Here is a 6,222-nt window from a genome sequence, read left to right as displayed (position 1 = left end):
TTCCTGCAGATATGAAGTAAACTCACAAATTAATTTGGTGTTGTGATTTGGATTCAGTCATTATCTATCTCCATCTGCTTTAGTATTTTTAATCCTTTTACGCTCTTGGCCTAGGTTATTCTGTGTAATATATATATATATTTATATTCCAAAAACCTGTCAGGTTTATGCTGATAACCGCTTTGTTTTACTATTGTTCTCAGTTAGTTCCATCAGATGTACTCTTCTGCAGTTCTGAACTTTTGAACTGAAATGCTAAAACTAAGCAAAAAGTGTAGAGCAGATTGAAAAGCTGTGAACTTCTCTAAGACCTCTTAGACCCCACCTGTTAAAGGGCAGTTTTTCTGCCTGGTTATTCTTACTGTTTCTTATCATTTAAGAATCTATTTCTACTTTTGCTATGACCAAATCCAGTTATCTTATCCATCCTATGTGTTTTCACGCAGGAAAGTCCGTGGCAGTTCTTGAAACAGCACCTTTTGAAAGGTTTTGCCTGCTCCACCCAGTGTTCTGTAACACAGATTTCTGAGTAGTAAAAGTCACCACTCATTCCTCCATAGCAATGAATCCATCTCAGTCCTGAGGTATGTCTATTTCAGCACGTAAGTTAATTTTTATTAACACGGGATCTAAAACAGAATGTTAGTCTGCTAAGGAACTGCCATTATATTCTATGCATGTATGCATAGTCCGTAAAGCACTATATTCTAGTATGTGAAGTCCACTGTTTTTCTTTCCTTAGAAATTTTCTTTCCTCTTGTGCTTTTTCTGCTTTTATAAGCAGGGTACTATTTTTCTGAAGACATTGACAGCAGGCGTTATTCAGCGCTCATGGAGAGCCTTCAGTTAACAGGCTTTAGCAGGGGGGTTGGAGCTTGACGGTCCTCGAAGTCCCATCCAACCCAAACTATCCTATGAATCAGTGTTATTATGTTGTTACCAGGTCATACTTTTCCTCACTGGCTTTTGCAGTTATTTATTTATATGTCAAACGATGTCTCCAATGCAGACAGTAACAGTGAAATGACTCGGTGATGACTGTGAGGTAGAGCTATTTTTTAAGGAAATAGATTTGTTTACCTTATGAAGTAATAAAGTCTTGAATTTAGTAGTCAAATAATTATATTTAAACGTGATACAGCAGACGATTTTGCAGCCTGATTTGCCATCTCTTCCAAGGAAAAAGCACGTACTGGGAAGCAAGGGTTGTGAATTTAGCTTGTTTCAGAATAATCTGATTTTTCAGCATTGCTAACTAGCATTTTATATTGTTTACCAATCATCAGAAATCCGCTTAACACAAGATTATTTCTGGCTCCTTAATGTCCTTCTGTTTTATTATTTTTTTCTTGTTTTGTTTTGTTTTGTTTTGTTTTTCCAGCTCTCTTATCATTATGCATTGGAAGTGTTTGCTAAATCAGCTGTCACGAGCGCATTTACCCTTTCCTTCCCCTCCACGTCAAACTCACGATGTCACTCAGATGTCCAAATAATCCACTCTAGACCGTGATTTTCAAGGAGGAAGACACTTGCCAAAGATTGCGGTAGTACTCACCCCTATGCTTTAGTGTTTTAATAGTGCATTCCTATTTAATCTTAATACATTCAGTCAGTAACTCTTCTCATCATTTCAGTAGTTTTTTTCTTCTCCTTTTTCCTATGGATATATTTTTTCCCACTTGGTGAGTTGATGCCAGCGGAAACTTTGTTGGAGTTCAAACGGGAGAGACTGTTTGGGAAAAATCTATCAGTACATCGTAAGTACTCCTACATCACAAATACATTTGATTATGGTTAGGAGAAATAGCAGCAAAGTAGTTGAGTTTTATTAGTGTTGAAAAATGTGTACACTTGTCTATTCTCAGTGCTATTTCACAGAGAAGTCTTTCTTTAATGTCAGTCAATTTTTATGTGCTTTCACCCATAAGCCAGCTTCTCTGATATTTGAGAGTGACTGCACATGATTGTGATGGATTTAAATACACGGTATGGCCGATGTCAGAAGATATTTCCAGAGGACCTCAAGCTGGAACCCCTATCTCAAGCCCCCTAGGGTCAAGTTCAGGCTGCTTTTGAAGATCTCCTTGGTAGGGTACTGCACAGCCTGTGACAGTGTTCTGACACCCAAACATTAAAGAAGGCTTTCCTGATGTTCAGGGGAAACTGCCTGCATTGCAGCTCGTGCCCTTTGCCTCTTGTCCTGTGCTATGTGCTATTAGTGTTACTTCTCTGCGTGACTAGTTAGAGGGACGTGCTTATGAAAATGCTTGAAAGCAGAGCTGCAGTGGAACCACATGGATAAATTTGACTGATTCTGCTTTCAGAAGTTGTTTTCATGTACTGAAACTTAATAGCTCTGAAGAGGTAACGGTGCTTAATCTTAGGGGCTGCTTGATGCTCGCTAGGGTTTACGTGACTGATACGCAGCGCTGGCAGACGAGCAGGGTGATACAAGGAATCCGAAAAGGAGGAGAAGCCGATGGTTTGCACCCTTCTAAGGACAGGATGAGGTGGTGCATTTGCGAATTCAGGCTGCTAGTTAAACTGCAGGAAAAACCAAGCTACAGATGTGGAACAACATGAAGGTGACGACAGACTTGCTGGGTTAGGTTTGTCTCAGGGCTGTGCACCTACCCGGGCTCCTTCCCTCTTTATTTTTATGGACAGAATTGAAAGTCTGCACACCGATGAATTCTTTTCTTTGGAAATGATCTGCTTTCCCTCCGCTTTTAATCTGTTTGAGCAAGTTTCTTCTTTTAAGAGGTAGAGAAGGCATTCCGTGAGTCTGCGTCAAAAAGGCAAAGTTTAAAGGCAGACTCCTCCTGAAGAGAAGCCTGACAGCGCTTCACTCACGTAGGTGGGAATCCTATTATTGAAGACTGAAAAATGCGAATGGACCACAGAGAACTGAAGTGAGCAAACACAGCATTGTATAAAGAGAGTGACGAGAAAAGCTGAGAAGCACTAAGCCCATATTAAATCTGGCAAACGAACTGCATGACAGACTACAATGCAGTATAAATACCAAGTATAGTTTTCCTAATGTCACACATTCTGGTTGGTTTTGGAATATTTCTGATGTTACAATTTATGGATAAATAACCTAAGTTGTACAGCGATAAAATGAAAGAGTATTTGAGACTAAAAATGGATTATAACTGTCCGATTTTCCACACTTAGCACATCTCTGCCAGACACAGTGCTCTATGCAGATCGCCATTTGCTTTCGAGTGCTAATGTACATATGTGACTTTAAATCTCACTTTAGCTTGTGTTCACTTGAGGGATTTGAACGAAGGACCCGAATTAAAAGCAGATCTGTAACACAAGAGATTATTTGCAGAATCATGCAGAATTCTGAACGGCTCATCCCTTACTCTATTTGTATTCATCTTTCGAACCCTCAGTTTCATGCGGTTTCATTGTATTATATGTCTCCTTTCTCAGCATCAAGTAATAAACCCTAAGCTGTTTAAAGCTGCTATTACTGAAAGTTTTGCTTTCTTAAGTGAAGATTTTGTCAGGCAGCTTTTATTCACAAATAAACGTAGGGTTTTGTTTGTTTGTTTGTTTGTTTGTTTTTGTTTGTTTGTTTTGTTTTGTTTTTTTCTTTAATCCTTAAACTTTTTGTTTTGGTTATGTGATATCCCTTTCTGCTATTTGTGGTGACTCAGCACATTGCATCATGCTCAAAGTGCAATCTGTTACTGGAAAATGGGCTCTCAGTTTTGTGGCTGGCAAAAACGGTGGCCTAAAAAGGCCTCGCAAGCCTTTCAGAATGTTACAATAGTTGTTCCACAAAGAGATTTGCTTTTTATTCTGTGCTCCAGCGTGTCCAGTTATTATAATGGAAAGAGACTTCCCTAAGCATGCTGAGGAAAACATACTCATCTCTAGTAACAGCTTCACAAGGCACAGCTTGAAATGTTTGTTTGTTTGTTTTTCCAGTTGAGACTGCATAATATTATGTATGAATGCATAATATAGTTCTTTCTTTCTTTCTTTCTTTCTTTCTTTCTTTCTTTCTTTCTTTCTTTCTTTCTTTCTTTCTTTCTTTCTTTCTTTCTTTCTTTCTTTCTTTCTTTCTTTCTTTCTTTCTTTCTTTCTTTCTTTCTTTCTTTCTTTCTTTCTTTCTTTCTCACTCTCTTTTTTTTTTTTTTTTTTTTTTTTTTTCCTTTTTTTCCCCGTGTGTTACAAGGTTCATTTTCTCTATCAGATGATCACAAATGACAACTGACATCCTTTGGTATTTATGGAAAAAGAAGGCATATAAATGAAAGTGTGAAGAAGGGCTGTACGGTCCCATTGTTCCTATGTGTGCTATGGGTAAATGAGCTGAGTATCCAAACAACCCAACAGAAGGGCTTTGGTAACTGGAAGTCAAACATTACATTCTCAGTGCTTGAACTGATTTTACATCTGCAACGTCAACCAAAAATCAGAGTTTTTGAGAGTCTTTTTTATGTGGTTTTGAGTGAAACTCTTCCTGGCCTTCACTTGCGGACCAGATAATTAATATATTGAAGGCTTGTTTCCTGATTTCTTCCTGTACATCTGCTACAAAATGACTATACATAGAGATGTAAGGACATATTAAAATTGGAATTCTGATTCCACAATGATTTTTCACTTAGAATATTTTGAAATAAAGGTATCTTAGTCCTCATTTTCTTGGTAATGAATGTGTAATGTGTTGCTAGTCTTTTCTGAGGTACTTCCAGCAGAAAAAGGCATCTGGCAATTAGAAAAGCATATCATATAACAGCGGTTGCTGTAAATACCTAGAACCTAAGCAAGTTTTTCATCTGGCAGGTTTCCATGCAGGTCAGCTGTCGCCCTTTCATTCATCTTAATATTAGGGCTTCTGCCTGTTAAGTGTCTGCTTAGGTACCGATAGCTGCAAAAGGCTGGACGCTTCCTGTGTGAGAGCTGCTGGGTGACACACATGTATCTTACAGCATCGGAGCCTTTGGATAGTTTCTACATTTCCTGGGCACTATCTTTGATAGGTATTTGAGGGCAATAGGAATTCCCAGCTCTGCCTATTAAGAGTCACAGTGAAATTGAAAATTAGAACGATGAAAGATGACTTTGTGTCCTGCAACAGGGCAATATGATGGACCCAAAGCTTCATTTAGAGTCCGGGTTCTGGCAGAAACCCTTGAGGAGATAATGAATTCTGTTATTAAATGCAAACATGTTTCACATGGGCTCAAATACACTCTGCTATGGGCGAGCATCCAGATTTTCCAGGTGAACGTGGCAGGGTCTGAAACAGCGACCTTCATTTGAGATCTCTATCATCCTCAAGGAAAAAAGAAAAAAACAAAATGAAACAACAACAACAACAAAAAAACACACCCAAAACACAATAAATGTTAATTAAATAGTTAAATTAAAAAAATAAAGAGTTAATAAATAAATAGTAAATTAAATAAATACTTAAATAAATGTTACTGAATTAATAACTTTCCTATACCAGGTGAAGTCTGTAATATTTTTTTTCCAACTTCTTTAGCACACGTTCAGTGAAAGCAACATGTTTCACACGAGACGGTTCAACTGGAAAATAAATTTATTCTATTGGCACGTGAGAGTCATTATGGAAACTATTTACAGTAGACTGAAAGTGATAATGCTGCTGTTAGTGTTGTCTTTAGAAGTTTACGGTTCAAGACATTGAAGATAATTTTACACAAATTCCATTTTAAGAATAGCTTTTAATACTAAAAATACTGAGTTATTATGTATGATCATCCTGCGAGAGTAAACCGAAATCAAAATCTAACGTTTCAGACGTATGCTAAGGAGCTCTTCAAAGAAGGGGTAACTCTGGAATCAGTCTGGGATCCTCTGTACTGCTGAACAGCCCCAATTGTCATTAAATTCTTCTTTGAGGCCTTTCAAGTTAATATTAATGACCTGCTTTACACAGTATATTGCTAAAAAACAAACAAACAAACAAAAAACAAAAACAAAAAAAACCTCATTTTAAATAGAAGAGACAGGAATCACACCAATATTTCACAAAGAACTTTCTCAACATTAATTGTCAGGAAATGAGAGAACCAGAGTTGAAGCACGTGCAAACGGAGTCTCAGTTCCCCAAGAGCGCTTCGTTTCTCTGCAATAAATCTCTTCTGGCTCTGCTTTGTGCAGTAAAATCCTCTGTGGAAATTTGGGCGTCGGTTGTGGGTTTTCTTACGAATGTTAAAAATCATT

The sequence above is a fragment of the Excalfactoria chinensis genome, chromosome 6 (assembly GCF_039878825.1).
Source record: "Excalfactoria chinensis isolate bCotChi1 chromosome 6, bCotChi1.hap2, whole genome shotgun sequence".
NCBI classification, from domain to species: Eukaryota; Metazoa; Chordata; class Aves; order Galliformes; family Phasianidae; genus Excalfactoria; species Excalfactoria chinensis.
Note: the sequence above shows the minus strand (reverse complement) of the source record.